The sequence below is a fragment of the Castor canadensis genome, chromosome 1 (genome assembly GCF_047511655.1).
Source record: "Castor canadensis chromosome 1, mCasCan1.hap1v2, whole genome shotgun sequence".
In the NCBI taxonomy this organism is placed as follows: Eukaryota; Metazoa; Chordata; class Mammalia; order Rodentia; family Castoridae; genus Castor; species Castor canadensis.
Window position 1 is genome coordinate 92,909,095 of NC_133386.1, and position 16,603 is coordinate 92,925,697.

A 16,603-nucleotide genomic window follows, 5' to 3' on the forward strand; every position below is an offset into this window, starting at 1 on the left:
ACACCCTTGAATATTCAGTTTTGATGTTTCTTAATTAAACACGTCAGGAAGAGATATTAGAGATGTTTATCAGTGTCCTAACTTAGAAGGCTCTGGATCATATAGTAATTAAATGACCACTTTCCCAAAACACACAATAAACTCTAGGACATCATATTTACTGGATATGTGGACTTAGTAAACTTTATTAAATTACTTATTTAAACCTCAATTTCTTCATCTTTTATCATAACTACCACATAGCAATATTATAAGTTAGACTTTTACAGCACTCAAAGCAGTTTAGAACAGAGCTAGGCATATAGTGTGCTAAAATATTAGCTGCTATTATTGCAGTTGTCACCAGAGCATGAGTTTCAAAGAAACCCATGTAGTTCTGTCTAAACATTCACTTCAGTGATAACATGATTTCTTTCACTGTAGTTAAGAATCTGTAAAGACTGACATAACCCTGGTGTACCCTTGCTGATAAATAATATTCCACATATTAGAGACAACTCTTGTTTGTTTAATTTTCTCATAACAACAATGTCTCAGAGCTTTCTGATTTTGGACTTGGTATCATATACAATAGTCTTAGAATATTTAAGAAACTTTAAAAAGTCAATTTTTAAAAGCCAAGTAACCCAAAGAAAAATGGGTAAAATGACATTTCTCAAAAAAAAAAAAAAAAGATATACAAACACACTAGCCAGTTACATGAAAAAATTCTCACTATCAAGTAAATACAAATTACAATCACAATGACACCATGTAGTTTGATGGTAAATGGATGCAATTGGAAGACTTCATGTTAAGTGAAGTAAGCCAGGCTCAGAAAGACAAAGACCACATATTTTCTCTCATATGTGGGAAATAGATACAATATAAATGCAAGCAATATTATGAAAAACAGGATATGCTAAAGGGAGAGGGAACGTAAAAGAAGGAAGTTAAGCAGGTTAATATGGTTATGTACTTTCTACATAAGAATGAATATAGAATTTTTAAACCTATTGAAATCACCATAAGAAGGAGAGTAGGGTAGAAAGGAGAAAATAGAGATGAACCAATTTGGGTTATAAAACACATATACACAGAAATGTCACCATGAAACTCCCTGTGTAGCTACCTTAAACAAACAAAAATGCCTTTTTTTCAAAAATAGAGAACAGGAAGGTAAAACAGATCCTGTCTTGTAGGTTGGTACCAGTGTGAGTGAGGGAGGATATAAGTAAAGTGAATAGGAGGGTGAATGTAGCAGAATATTATACTCATGCATGAGAATGGAAAAATGAGACCTGTTAAAATTATTCCAGGAATGGGGGGGAGATAAAGGAGAATGATGGAGGGGATGAATTGAACTATGATATACTGTAAGAAATTTTGCAAATGTCACAATGTATCCCCAGTACAACAATATTATTATAATAAAAATGAAAAACACCAAACAGTTCATTACAATATAATGTCAAGTTCCAGGAGGACCAAGATGGTGGATAGCTGATGGACACTGGGACCTTGACCTGCACAATTTCAAACATATACTCCAGATTTTCATGACAGTAAGGATCAGGTAACCCTGCTTTTTCTGCCAACTGAGATACCACCAACACCTAGCACATAATATTCATTGACTAACCCTTAAACTAGCTTTTTATAGTGCATAACAGCTGGGCACAGGGTCAGGCAGTCCTGAACCAATCTGCCTCTCCTTCCTTCCCTCCTTCCCTCCTTTCACCCTTCTTTTCTTCCTTCCTTCTTTCCTTCCTTCATTTTCTTTCTTCTTTTCTTTCTTTTTTCTTCAATTCCCTCCCACCTGGGTCAGTAAAGCTAGAACACAATGCAGAAAACTGTAGGAAGAAACTTGCAAGCATCTGGGAAGAACTGGACCCACCATAATACACATGGACACAGAACCTCTGACTGCTCTCTACCTGTGTAGATGTGTCTGTGCCTTAGTGTGTCTGCAATCTTGCTAACAATAACACAACACAGAGAACCCCAGCAGGAGAGTTGCAAGTATCTGGGAAGACTGGGACTTTCCAAATACACATGGACACAAAACCTCTATCTGCTACCTGCCTGTGCTGCCCTGTAGCTGACCCATTTTCAACCATGTGAATCTGCAAACCCACCAGATGAGCACAACACACTATCTGTTTTGGAAGGAACCACATATTCTAGCACAGGTAGGGAGCCGATTGCAAGCCACCTGGACAAAACTGATGGCCAAATACAAGGAGGGAACATTTTTCCTCTCTCTGGTGGAGGGGGGAGGGGTAGAACTCGCAGCTGAAAAAAATCCATGTCTGAGTGGGGCCACTCAGCAGTGCTGTGGGGAAAGCCAGGCATGGTACATTGTATTGCCCTGGAAAAACTGGGAGCAAGCTGAAACTGACAGTTTCACCAAGAGAAAAGCTCATTTCTCATTCACAAGCTTGCCCTGTGAGTGGAAGGGGCTGGTGACTGCTCATTTACCAGCCTCTCATGGGACCACTTCTGAGAATCTGCCTGTGATAGGGGGCCCACCCTACTAAGGAAGCCCAGGTATAAACACCCAGAGCCAAGCCCCGCCCCCGCAAAGGCTGTCTGATAGGGAGGGGCAACATTGATTGCCATGCAACTCAAAATACCAGCCATAAGAAAGGACAATGTTTTGGTCAAAGCCCTTATATAAAAGTGTTACCACCTGAAACTGAAATCAGAGGAAAGAGTCCAGAACATTCATCGAACTGATATTTTACATCATTTATATTTTCATTTATTTTAATTTTAATTTTTGTTTTCTTCATTTCCTTCTTCCACCTTACTGTCATCCACCTCCCTCTTCCATTCTGTCCTAACACTAACTCACTCAACCCTCTATTGCTCCACTTTCCTTTCTCTCCACCAGTTTTTTCTTTCTCTTCTCTCCCTTCCATCATCTCTCGCTTCCTTTCTCCTCCTTACCTTCCTCTCCTCCACCCCCCTCTCCCCTCACTACCCTGACCTCTTCAATAAGCACCACCCACTGAATAGTCTGTTATACCAACTTTACACATTACCCATCCTTCCTTTCCCTTGGCAATCCTTGACAATAGCACCTGCTCCCACAATGACTGAACTACACCTCAACACATGCTAGGGACTTAGTACCCTAGGACCCCATGCCTCACAACACTACCCCCCTTACTCCATTCCTCCTTTCTGCTCCTTCCTCTAGTAGCAGCACTTTAAATACCTAAGAATCTACCTTTATCCAAATAATTATTATCCCCCCAATATCCATGGCTTATAGATAATATCACCCAGGGGCTCTCTACATATTTTGTAAATAACTGGTCCTGCATTGAATCAGTGAATTTGTTACTGTTAATTTATACTGCCAGGTCAGGGAACAGAAAAAGCACATCAAACTAGCTAATGTCTAAGCCAGTTATAGATAGTAATTGAGTCAGTGGGAAGACAAAAGGTGATTAAAATCCCCAAATAGTCAATCAATAATATGGGAGCAGAGTACATAGTAGAAACCTGGGGAGAAAAAGAAGGCAAGGAAATACAATCCCTCAAAAGACTAACAATTTAATAGAGGATTCAGTGGGAAATGAAGAAAATGAGTACCCACTTGCTGAAAACAGTAGAATAATGATAACTATGTCTAATGAGTTCAATGAGGTCTGTAAAGACATGCTGAAAGAAATAAAAAATGAGCTCATAGAAATACCCATGAAGGAGCTTGAAGAGAAGCTCAAGGAAAACATACAAAAACAACTCAAAGATTATCAAGACAGTACAAATAAAAAACTTGAGAAGACACAGGAACAACTCAGAGAGGACTTCAACAAGCTCCAAAATGAAACTGACGAGATTATGAAACAAGAGACAAGTGAAATAAAGAAGACAACACAAAATGTGAAAGAGGAATTTAACAAAGAAATGGAAAACTTCAGAAAAAAGAATCAAACAGAAATCCTGGAAGTAAAAACTTCCTTAAAGCAAATACAAAATACAGTTGAGAGCCACTCCAGCAGACTAGACCAAGTGGAAGACAGAATTTCAGGGCTCAAAGATAAAATAGAAATTAATGAAAAAACAGAAGAGTCCTTAGACAAGAAACTCAAGAGCTGTGAAAGTAAATGCAAGAACTCAGTGACTCCATTAAAAGAACAAACCTGCAAATCATGGGCATTGAAGAAGAAGAGGTGCAAGCCAAAGGTATATGTAATATATTCAACAAAATATAGCAGAAAATTTCCCTCTCGGGAGTGTGATGCCTGTCCAGGTGCAGGAAGCCTCCAGGACACCAAACAAACATGACCAAAAAAAACCTTTCCATGGCATATTATCATTATATTAAGTAGTAATACAGAGAACAGAGAAAGAATATTGAAAGCTGACATGAGATTTCTCAACAGAAACCTTAAAAGCAAGAAGGGCATGGAGTGAGGTATTTTGAGCACTGAAAGAAAACAATTTCAGTCCTAGGATACTCTATCTAGCAAAGCGATTATTCAAAGTTGATGGAGGAATAAAAGTCTTCTCTGATAAACAGATTTTCCAAGCTAATGGTCCCCTGAAAGCAGGGAGGAGTAGCAATACTTACGTTAGATAAAATGGACTTCAAACCTAAATTAGTCAGAAGAGACAAAGAAGGACACTTCGTACTAATAAAAGGAGTAATACATCAAGAAGAAATAACCATTATCAACTTATACACTCCCAATGTTGGTGCACCAAACTTCATTAAACATACACTAACGGACTTAAAATCACAAATAGATCCCAACACAGTGGTAGTGGGAGACTTTAATACTCCTCTATTACCAATACATAGGTCATCTAGACAAAAAAATCAATGAAGATAATCCTAGAATTGAAAAACACCATGGAGCTAATGGACCTGACAGATGTCTACAGAGTATTCTATCCTGTAACAGCACAATATATATTCTTCTCAGTAGCCCACGAAAATTTCTCCAAATTAGACCACATCCTAGGGCACAAAGCAAGTCTCAAAACAAATATAAGAAAATTGAAATAACCCCCTGCATATTCTCTGACCACAATGCAATAAAACTAGAACTTAACAACAATAGAAGCAGCAGAAAATACTCAAACAATTGGAGGCTGAACAACACATTGCTCGATAAATAACGGGCCATAGAGTAAATAAGGGAAATCAAAAAGTGCCTAGAATTTAATGAAAATGAAAATACAACCTATCAGACCCTGTTGAGCACAGCAAGGCAGTCTTAATGGGAAAGTTTATAGCCATGAGTGCATATATGAAAAACACAGAAAGATCTGTAATAAATGACCTAATATTGCAACTCAAACTCCTAGAAAAACAAGAACAAGCTAAAAATAAGGGCCAAAATCAACAAAATAGAGACCAATAAATAAATAAAAATAAACCATACACAGGATCAACAAAATAACAACAACAAAAATCTGGTTCTTTTAAAAGTTAAACAAGATTGACAACCCCCTGGCAAATCTGACGAAAATGAGGAGGGAAAATATCCAAATTAATAGTCAGAAACAAAAAGGGGGAGATAGCAAACACCAAGGAAATCCAGGGACTCATCAGGGACTACTTTGAAAACCTATATGCAAATAAGTAGGAAATAGCAGAAATGGACAATTTTCTAGATACATATGACCATCTAAAATTGAACCAAAAGGAAATTAATCACCCAAACAGATCTATAACACACAATGAAGTTGAAGCAGCAATAAAGCATCTCCCCAAAAGAAAAGTCCAGGACCTGAAGGATTCACTACTGAATTCTACCAGACTGTTAAAGAAGAACTAATACCAACACTCCTTAAGCTTTTCCATGAAATAGAAAAGGAGGCAACACTTCCGAACTCATTTTATGAAACCAGTTACACTCATCCTGAAACTGAACAAGGGCACAACAAAAAATGAAAATTATAGACCAATCTCTTCAATGAACATAGATGCAAAATCCTCAATAAAATAATAGCAAGCCAAATTTAGCAGCATATAAGAAAGATCATATACCATGACCAAGTTGGCTTCATCCCAGGGATGCAGGGTTGGTTCAACATATACAAATCATTAAATGCAACACAGCACATTAACAGCAAAGACAAAAACCACTTGATCATCTCAATAGATGAAGAAAAAGCCCTCTATAAACTTTAACACCCTTTCATGATAAAATCTGTGACAAAACTAGGAATAGAAGGGATGTACCTCAACATAATAAAAGCTATATATGACAAATTCATAGCCAACATCATACTTAATGGGAATAAACCAAAACCATTTCCCCTAAGGTCACGAACAAGACAAGGGTTCCCACTTTCCCCACTCCTATTCAATGTAGTCTTGGAATTCTTAACTACAGCTAGGAAGAAGAAATAAAAGGAATAGGAAGTAGGAAAGGAAGAAGTCAAACTATCCTTATTTGCAGATGACATGATGGCTAACATAAAAGACCCCAAAAACTCCACCCAAAACATTCTAAACACTATAAACAGCTTCAGCAAAGTAGCAGGATACAAAATCTATTTACAAAAATTAGTAGCTTTTCTATACACCAATAATGAACAGATTGAGAAAGAATATAGGAAAACAATTACATTTACAATAGCCTCAAAAGCAATTGAATACCTATCAATAAACTTAACAAATGATGTGAATGACCTCTACAAGGAGAACTACAAACCACTGAAGAAAGAAATCAAAGAATGCTACAGAAGATGGAAAGATCTCCCTGCTCATGGATTGTCTGAATCAACATAGTAAAAATGGCTATACTATCAAAAGCAACCCACATGTTCAAAGCAATTCCCATAAAAATCTCAATGACATTCACCACAGAGATTGAAAAATCTATCCTAAAGTTCATTTGAAAACACAAAAGACTGCAAATAGCCAAGGCAATAACTGAGTAAAAAGAGCAACGCTGAAGATTTCACAATAACTGACTTCAAACTATATTACAGAGCCATTGCAATAAAAACAACATGGTACTGGCACAAAAACAGATATGAAGACCAGTGGAACAGAACAGAGGACCTAGATATGAATCCACACAGCTATGCCCTCATTATTTTTGGCAAAGGTGCCAAAAACTTATGATAGAGAAAAGACAGCCTCTTCAACAAATGTTGCTGAGAAAACTGGATATCTGCCTGCAGAAAACTGAAACCAGATCCCTTTCACTCTGCACAAGTATCAACTCAAAGTGGACCTTAACATCAGACCTGAAACCTTGAAGCTAGTGCAGAAAAGAGCAGGGAATTCACTGGAATCAATAGGCATAGGCAAGGACTTCTTCAGTAGAACTCAACTGGCTCAGCAACTAAGAAAAGGATTGACAATGGAACCACATGAAATTAAAAAGCTTCTGCACAAGAAAAGAAATGGTCTCTAAATTGAAAAGGTCACCCATACAATGGGTGAAAATGTTTGCCACTGTACATCAAACAGGAGATTGATAACCAGAATATAGAGGGAACTCAAAAATTAAACTCCCAAAAAATCAATGACCCAGTAAAGAAATGGGCAAATGAACTGAACAGGGCCTCCTTCAAAGGAAGAAGACCAAATGACTAAAAACCACAAGAGAAAATGTTCACCATCCCTGGTCATAAAGGAAATGCAAATCAAAACCACACTAAGATTCCACCTTACTCCAGTTAGAATAGCTATCATCAAGAACACCAACAACAACAAATGTTGGCAAGGATGTGAGGGAAAAAGAAACCCTCAGATAATATTGAAAACTGTATGGAGACTCCTTAAAAACTAAAGATAGAACTGTCATATGATCCAGCAATACCACTCCTAGTAAGTGATATGTGAGTCACGTTACACCAAAGGCATCTGCACACCCATGTTTATTGCAGCACTATTCACAATAGCTGAGCTATGGAAACAGCCAAGATGCTCCACTACTGATGAATAGATTAAGAAAATGTGGCATCTATACACAATGGAATTTTATTGAGCCACAAAGAAGAATGAACTTTTGTCATTTTCAGATAAATGGATGGAACTAGAGAACATCATCTTAAGTGAAGTTAGACACAGAAATCCAAAAGCCACATGTTCTCCTTCATATGCGGATTATAGACCAAAAACAAATGCAGCAATATTATGGGCTGTGAGTCCACCCTAACGAGAAGCCGTGAAAAGGCCTAGAAGAGATGAACCAACTTGATTTGTAATGTGTATATATATACACATATATATGTGTATATATATATATATGTGTATATATACATATATATGTGTATATATATATATGTGTGTGTGTATATATATATATATATATATGCATGGCAACAACAAAAGGAATCTCCCTGTGCAGCTATCTTTATCTCAAACAAGCAAAAAATCATGTTTCTCTTTTTATCTTTTCTGATTTTTTCTTCTATAAAATTGAAGAACAGGAGGGCGGAGCAGGTTCTGGGAGGAGAGGGGGGGTTGGCACGATGGGAGGGAAGAGGTGGCCGGGACAGGGTAGGATGATAGGAGGATGAATACAGTGCAAATAATGTGCACACCTGTATGTAAATGCAATCATGGTAACTGTTGGAACTGTTCCAGGAATTGTGGAGGTAGGGAGGATGAAGGAGAGCAGTGGAGGAGGTGAATTCAAGATAGATATATTTGATACATTGTAAGAACCTTTGTAAATACCACAGTGCACCCACGCCCAGCACAACAATAAAGGAAAGTTAAAAAAAAAAAATCTAGTTCCAAAACTCGTAAGAACCATAAGTGAAAACCTGAGGAATAATAAAAGTAAAAAAATTCCTCATAATCACACCGCTTCAATTCTGAAAACACTCTGATATATTTCCTTCTAGTCTTAGTGTTTTATAGTTCATGGCATGCTGAGCAGAATTACAACCTAAATTTTTATTCTTTAGGACAAGCATTTTTCATGTTATTAAAATAGTTTACTATGATAATTTAAATGATAGTGTAATAATCTTTGGTGAAGAAATAAACCAAGTTAAAAAACATGAACAGTTTAGTATTTTCATCAGCACACACATACAATGTTCCAAATGAATGGTATCCATTTATATATTGAAAATAAAAATTCAATTATGATAATATCCAGTAGGGCAGCCTGGTTCCATTACTGCACACTAAAAAAACTGTTATGATTTAAAGTTTCCCAACTTCAGATATATCCAATTCCCTCATTTTACCTCATAAATATGTAAAGTTATGTATCACTTAAAAATAAAACTAATAGATTTTAAAAAGAATTAAGCATAAAAATCATATAGATAATGATAGGTGAAAAATATTTCAGCATTTTTATGAGAAAAAATAATTTTAAATGGTATAGTTGAACATACTTCCCTATGGTATTTACCCATTGCATTTGCCCTTCTGTAAATTCTTTCCCTGCTTGTTTCTGAATCCTATGGTCATTTTAGTAGCACTTTGTGAATGAAAGATACTGACCCTTTATCAGGGTCACCTATAAATAAATGTGTTCACTCTGTACCCTAAAGAGAGGGGACTTAGGGACTTAAATCTCATTCACCAATGTGAGCACCTGTAAGTCTGAGCCCTCCAGATGAAATGTGGTTTTTAAACTACACAAAAGTAGGTGTTTGGACATAGACACTTATGTGTTGTCATTTTCCATTCTAATTTCACATTTATATTTTAAACCCTGAGTGTCCTTCCTCTCCCAGATATTTCATAAGTAATAACTCTTGATAACTCTAATGGAGGGGGAAAATGTTAATAATTAAGTCCTTAATTCATCTGTATTTATTCTGATGTGGTGTGAGATAACATAAACAGATTTTATTCCCAAATCAATAACAAATTGTTTGTAATCCATTTAGAAAACAAACCTCTCTTTTCTTGCCTAATTTAATGTTTTAAATGCTTTTAAAAATGCTATATAAATAAGATATTTTTCTAGGATATTTTTGCTCATGTGTCAGTATTTTAATTATTGTAAACTATATTGTAACACTCATTTAAAAAACTTATCTTTATTTTTATTTTATTAATTTAATCTTTATTTTTACTAAATAATGACTTCCATTATGACATTTTTTACATGCATATATCACCCTTTGTTGTCTTTAATTCCAAATAGGAAGTAGTCTCTTCAGTACCTTCATGTTTCACTGTTTATTTTTAGGTCTATATTCTGCATATGAGAGAAAACATGGCATTTGTCTTTCTGAGTGTGGCTTATTTCATTCTACATTATGATTTCTAGTTCCATCCATTTTCCTGTAAATGATACTTTTATTCTTCTTTATGGCTAAAAAATAATCCATTGTGTGTGCAAATAATAATTTCTTTATCCATTTATTTTAATTTATTTGGATATATGCCTTGGAATTATGGTATAGCAGGGTCATATGATAGTTCTATTACTAGTTTTCAGAGGAGTCTTCATACTTACTCCCATAGTGGCTACACTAATTTACATTCCCATCAATTAGTGTCTAGGGTTCTTTACCCTCCTCCTGCCCAATATTCTCACCAGCATTTGTTGTTGTTTGCTTCCTTGAAAATTGCCATTCTGCTTATGGTGAGATAGAATCTCAATGTAGCTTTGATTTGTATCTCCTTGATGGCTAAAGATGTTGAATGTTTTTGATGTATTTATTGGCCGTTTTTACTTCTTTATTTTTTACAATTGTCTGTTCAATTCATTTGCGTATTTATTGATAAGATTAAAAAGCAAAGGAATAATTGTTTAATTTTTTTGATATTGGTGTTTAATTGTTTGAGATCTTCATATATTCTACATATTAATCTCTTGTCAGATGAATAGTTGGCAAAGTTTTTCTCCCATTCCATCTGGTGGTTGTTTTCTTTGCTGTGCAAAAACTTTTCCATTTGATCCCATTTGTCAATTCTTGCTCTTAGTTCATGAACTCCACTCATGGAATCCCATTTAAAAGTTCTTTTCCTATGTCTGTATTTTCAATGGTTTCTCCTGTGTTTTCTCAGGTAGTTTCAAATGTTCAGGTCTTATATTAAGGCCTTTGATCCATTTGAATTGATTTTTGTACAAAATGAGATATAGAGATCTTGTTTCTGTTTTCTACAAGTGGATAACCAGTTTACCCAACACTATTTGTTGAAGAGGCTGTCTTTCCTCCAACATATGTTTTTGGCATCTTTGTCCAGAATCAGAAGGCTGTAGCTATGTGGGATTATTGCTGGGTCCTCCATTTTATTCCATGGTCCACATTTCTGGTTTTGTGCCAGAATCATGCAGTTTTTGTTAGTATGACTCGAGTATAATTTGAAGTCAATTATTTTGATTCCTCCACCATTGGTCTTTATTGCAAAGAATTCCTTTGTCTTTTGTGCTTCTATTTGAATTTTAGGTTTAGTTTTGCATTTTTCTGAGGAATGTCATTGGAATATTTATGGGAATTGTATTGAATCTTAAATTGCTTTCAGTAATATAGTCATGTTCACAATATTAATTCATAATAATTCTGCTCATCCAAGAACATGGGAGATCTTTCCATCTTCTAGTGTCCTCTTCAGTTTCTTTCTTTGGTGTTTTATAGCTTTCATTGTTGAGGTCTTTCATTTCTCAGTTAGGTTTATTCCTAGGCATTTTATTATTTTAGCCTATTATGAATAGAATTATTTTCTTAATTTTTCTCAGCCTGTTCATTATTGGTATATAAAAAGCTACTGATTTTTGTATGATGATTTCATATCCTGCCACTTTGTTGAAAGTGTTTATCAGATCTAAGAAGTTTTTCCTTTTTTTGGTGGAGCCTTGTTCTTTTCTTTCTCCCATATTCATTTTGGGCATTTGCTGGTTTACCTAGTTAATAATGCTTGATTATTTCTTAATTATCATTTATTTCTCTATTCCTATCTTGAATTTTTTTATTCCTGAGCTGAATGTTATTCTGATGGGTTTACCTTTGTAGGCAAGTTGGTATTTATCTCTTTCAACTTTCAATATTCTTTCTTTGTCCTATAGCCTTGGTATTTTAGCTGTAATGTGCGGTAAAGAGTTTCTTTTCTGGCTATGTCTATTTTGGGTTGGTTCTCAAATCATCTGGTACTTCAAGATACGTATCTTTCCCTGGATTTGGGAAATTTTCTGCTGTAATTTTTGAATAAGTTTTCTATGCCTTTAGTTTGTATCTCAGTTCATTCTTCAACCCTATAGATTCTTAGGTTTGGTCTCTTACTCATGTCCCACAGTTCTTGAATGTTGGGCTCTACTGGTTAATTTTTTTTTATTGCTGCCTGAATGAAGTATTTTATCAGCTTTGTCTTCAATCCCCAACATTCTTTCTTATGATTAATCTAGTCTATGATTGATATTTTTCTTTCTACTGTGTTTTTGATTTGTTGAATTTTTCATTTCCATTTGGTTTTCTCTTTTTTGAATTTCAATATCCTTGCTGAATTTCTCTTCTGTGTGCTGACTTTCTCATCTAGGTCTTGAGTTGACTTCCTTACTCATTAGACTGTTTGAAACCTCCTTGAGGCCACTGATCATTTTTAAAAGTAGACTTTTGAATTCTTTTTCTGTGATTTCCCTCTGTTATTGAGGGATCATGAAGCTTTTAGAAGTGTTGTACATATTGTCTTGTTTTTTCATATTCCTGCTTCTATGTTGTGATTTTTGTGTCTGCTGAGCTGGATGTTTCTTTCAGTTTTCTGTTTGTTTTTGTTTTTCAGATTCTGCTTAGTGGAGACTCCTCTCTTGTGGACAAGATCCCTACTTCCACTCAAACAAGGGAAAGCAGACAGCAGTAAGAAAAACAACATTTGAACCACACATCAGATATTTAAATATAGGACAAGACAAATGGTAACATCAACTATACACCAAATATGGTTAGAGAAGAAAGAAACTAGAAGTGTAAAAACTGTTAAAGATAGAGGTACTAATTATTAAGTAATAAAAAAGAGTCAGGATGGAGAAAGGAAAAAAGAGAAGAGAAGCTAGATATGAAAGAGTGACAAAACATATGGGATAAAGGTAGCAAAAATAACAGAATAATGGTAAGCAAAAGAAAGAATAACAACAAAACCCCTCCAGTCAGTGTTTCTTCCTTGCTTACAAAAAAATGATGGATTCTCCCACCCCCGCCCCACAAAACTTATCTTGAAAGCACCTTTTTGGGTGGGCAGCTTACAGAACCAATTACACCAGAAAATTCTTGTAGGCTGAGTCCTACCCTGGTTTCCATGCTGGTGATGAATTCTATAGTGCTGCTGAAGGATCTGCCTAAAACTGTTCCCACAAGCTGAGGCTGAGGGCCCCCAGATGGTAGCAAGAGAGGCACACTCTGTGTATTGATTTAGCATGGGAAATTCCCAAGATGTGTATGCTCTTCATCAAACTTTCTGGCTCTCTGGAAGTGCACAAAGCAGCCAAGTCAAGAGAGTTTGTACTGACAGGGAAGGTGCAAGGGACTCTGATTGATCCTCCTGACTCCCAGGCTCCTATTCACCAACAACTGGTTTCTCTCAACTTACTAGAGTTCAGAGCCACTGAATTTCACACTGTAATTGACAGTGATTCTCAGGTGGTTGCTCCCTTGACGGTGGAGATGGGAAGCTTTTTAGGCTTTGGAAATCTAAAAAATGCAGAGTTTTCTGCTCTCCCCAGCTGAGAGGTTTGAGTAGGGTGTCTCCTGTGATGAATCTCCTCCATTTCATCAGTAAGCAATCTGGGAAGGTAACGGGTCCTTTTACTGGTGTCTGACTACTGTGCAGTATGTACACCTTCCATTTGAAACTTCATTTATTTATTTTTTAAGATAGAGAACTGGTAGCTCATGCCTGTAATGCTAGCTACTCAGGAGACAGAGATCATGAGGATCACAGTTAGAAGCCAACCTAGGCAAATAGTTCCTGAGACCCTATCTTGAAAACCCCTTCACAAAAATAGGGCTGGTGTTGTGGCTCAAGGTGAAGGCCCTGAGTTCAATCCCCAGTACTGTGGAAAAAAAAAGAAAGAAAGAAAAGAAAAAGGTAGGTATCTCATTAGGTAGACCAGGCTGGCTTTGAACTTGCAATCCTGCCTCAGCCTCCCTCAAGGCTGGGTTTACATATGTGAACCACCATGCTTAGATCTAGTTTTACATTAACTTTTTTCAGAGAACATTAAAATCATCTTGAAGAGTTGCAAACACAAAATTATTGGAATTTAAAAATACAAATAATTACATTTATTGACTTTCATATGTTGAGCTGCCCTTGCTTTCCTGGAATGAAACTGACTTGATCCTAGTGTATGATGTTTTGGTTGTGAATTTGGTTTAGAAATATCTTATTGAAAATTTTTGCATCTATGTACATTAAAGAGATTGGCCTAGAATTCTCTTTTTTGTGTGTGTGTCCTTTTCCTTTTTGGAATGAGTATGATACCGGCTTCATAGAATGAGTTTGGTAAGTTTCCTTCCCTTTCTATTTTGTTGAAAAGTTTAAGTACTGGTATTAGTTATTCATTAAAGGTCTGGCAAAATCTAGCAGTAAACCCATCAGGTTCTGGGATTTGTAATTTTATTAATTTGAGTCTTTTCCTTCCTCCTTCAGTCAGATTGGCTAAAGGTTTTTCAATCTTATTATCTTCCAAAGAACTAACTTTTTATTTCCTTAATTCTTTGTATAGTTTTTTTTTTATCCCTAGTTCATTGATTTTGGCCCTTCTTATTTTTTACCCTCTGATAGATTTGGGTTTAGTATGTTCTTGTTTTTCTAAAAGTTTAAGGTGTATCATTAGGTTATTTGTGATCTCTCTGTTTTTTTTAAATGTAAAGCTATAAATTTTGTTACCAGCACTGCCTCTGTAATATCCCAATGGCTCTAGTAGGTTGTGTTTTCCTTTTTATTAGATTCTAGGAACTTTTCAATTTTTCCTCTTATTTCTTTGATGACCCACTGGTCATCCAACAATGTGTTGTTCAATCCCCATGTGTTTGAATATTTTCTGGAGTTTCTTTTGCTTTTGAGTTCTATTTTTATTTCATTGTGGTCTGATAGAATACAGGGAGTTATTTCAACTTCCTTACATTTGCTAAGACTTGCTTCATGTCTATTTTGGTGAAATTTCCATGGGCTACTGAGAAGAATGTGTATTATGGAGTAGCTGGATAATATATTCTGTAGATGCCTGTTAAGTCCATTTGGTCTGTAGTGTCAATTCATTCTGAGGGTTTTTTTGTTTTTGTTTGTTCATTTGTTTGGTTTTTTTGGTCTGGATACCTATGTATTGGTGAGAGTGGAGTATTAAACTCTCCCAGCATTACTTTGTTGGAGTCTATCTGTGCTTTTGAATCCAGTGGTGAGTTTTAATGTAGTTGGGTACACCAATATTTGGCACATTGTTATTTCCTCTTTTTTTTTTAATTCCTTTTATTCATATGTGTACACAATGTTTGGGCCATTTCTCCCCCCTTCCCCCACCTCCTCCCATTCCCCCACTACACCCTTGCTACCAGGCAGAAACTATTTTGCCCTTATCTCTAATTTTGTTGAAGAGAGAGTATAAGCAATAATAGGAAGGACCAAGGGTTTTTGCTAGTTGAGATAAGGATAGCTATACAGGGAGTTGACTCGCATTGCTTTCCTGTACATGCATGTTACATTCTAAATTAATTCTTCTCGAACTAACCTTTTCTCTAGTTCCTGGTCCCCTTCTCCTATTGGCCTCTGTTGCTTTAAAGTTTCTGCATTAGTTCCTTTGCTTTGAGGACATCAAATGCTATCTTGTTAGTTTTTTTTTTTTGTGACCGTCCCATTTATTAATATTTAGTGACCTTTATTGCCTCTTCTGATGAATTTTTGCCTGAAGTCTGCTTTATCAGATATGAATATAACTACTGCCTGCTTTCTGGGCCTATTTTTTGGAAAGATCTTTTCCCACCCTTTCATTCTAAGCCAGTGTTTGTCTTTGTCATTGAGATGTATATCTTGTAAGCAACAAATGATTGGGTCTTGCTTTTTCATCTAATTCACATTCTCTGTCTGTTGACTGGGGAATTGAGGTCATTCACATTCAGTATTTTATGCAGCCATGAAGAAGAACGAAATGTTATCATTTGCCAGTAAATGGATGGAATTGGAGAACATCATTCTGAGTGAGGTTAGCCTGGCCCAAAAGACCAAAAATCATATGTTCTCCCTCATATGTGGACATTAGATCAAGGGCAAACACAACAATGGGATTGGACTATGAGCACATGATAAAAGCGAAAGCACACAAGGGAGGTGTGAGGATAGGTAAGACACCTAAAAAATTAGCTAGCATTTGTTGCCCTTAACGCAGAGAAACTAAAGCAGATACCTTAAAAGCAACTGAGGCCAATAGGAAAAGGGGAACAGGAACTAGAGAAAAGGTTAGATCAAAAAGAATTAACCTAGAAGGAAATCAATGTGAGTCAATGCCCTGTATAGCTATCCTTATCTCAACCAGCAAAAACTCTTGTTCCTTCCTATTATTGCTTATACTCTCTCTCCAACAAAATTAGAAATAAGGGCAAAATAGTTTCTGCTGGGTATTGAGGGGGTGGGAGGGAGAGGGTGGGGGCGGAGTGGGTGGTAAGGGAGGGGGTGGGGGCAGGGGGGAGAAATGACCCAAGCCTTGTATGCACATATGAATAATAAAAGAAAAAAAAA

General features: G+C 36.2%; 1 long non-coding RNA gene across 1 annotated transcript in view; it reads left to right on the forward strand.

Annotated features, from left to right (window-relative positions):
* LOC141424920 (uncharacterized) overlaps positions 1-13,080 on the forward strand; it is an 89,434-nt gene extending 76,354 nt beyond the window's left edge. Inside the window, exon 5 of the long non-coding RNA XR_012449871.1 lies at positions 12,656-13,080. This is a non-coding gene — a long non-coding RNA (uncharacterized lncRNA). The remainder of the gene's footprint in view (positions 1-12,655) is intronic.
* The last annotated feature ends 3,523 nt before the right edge of the window (positions 13,081-16,603 follow it).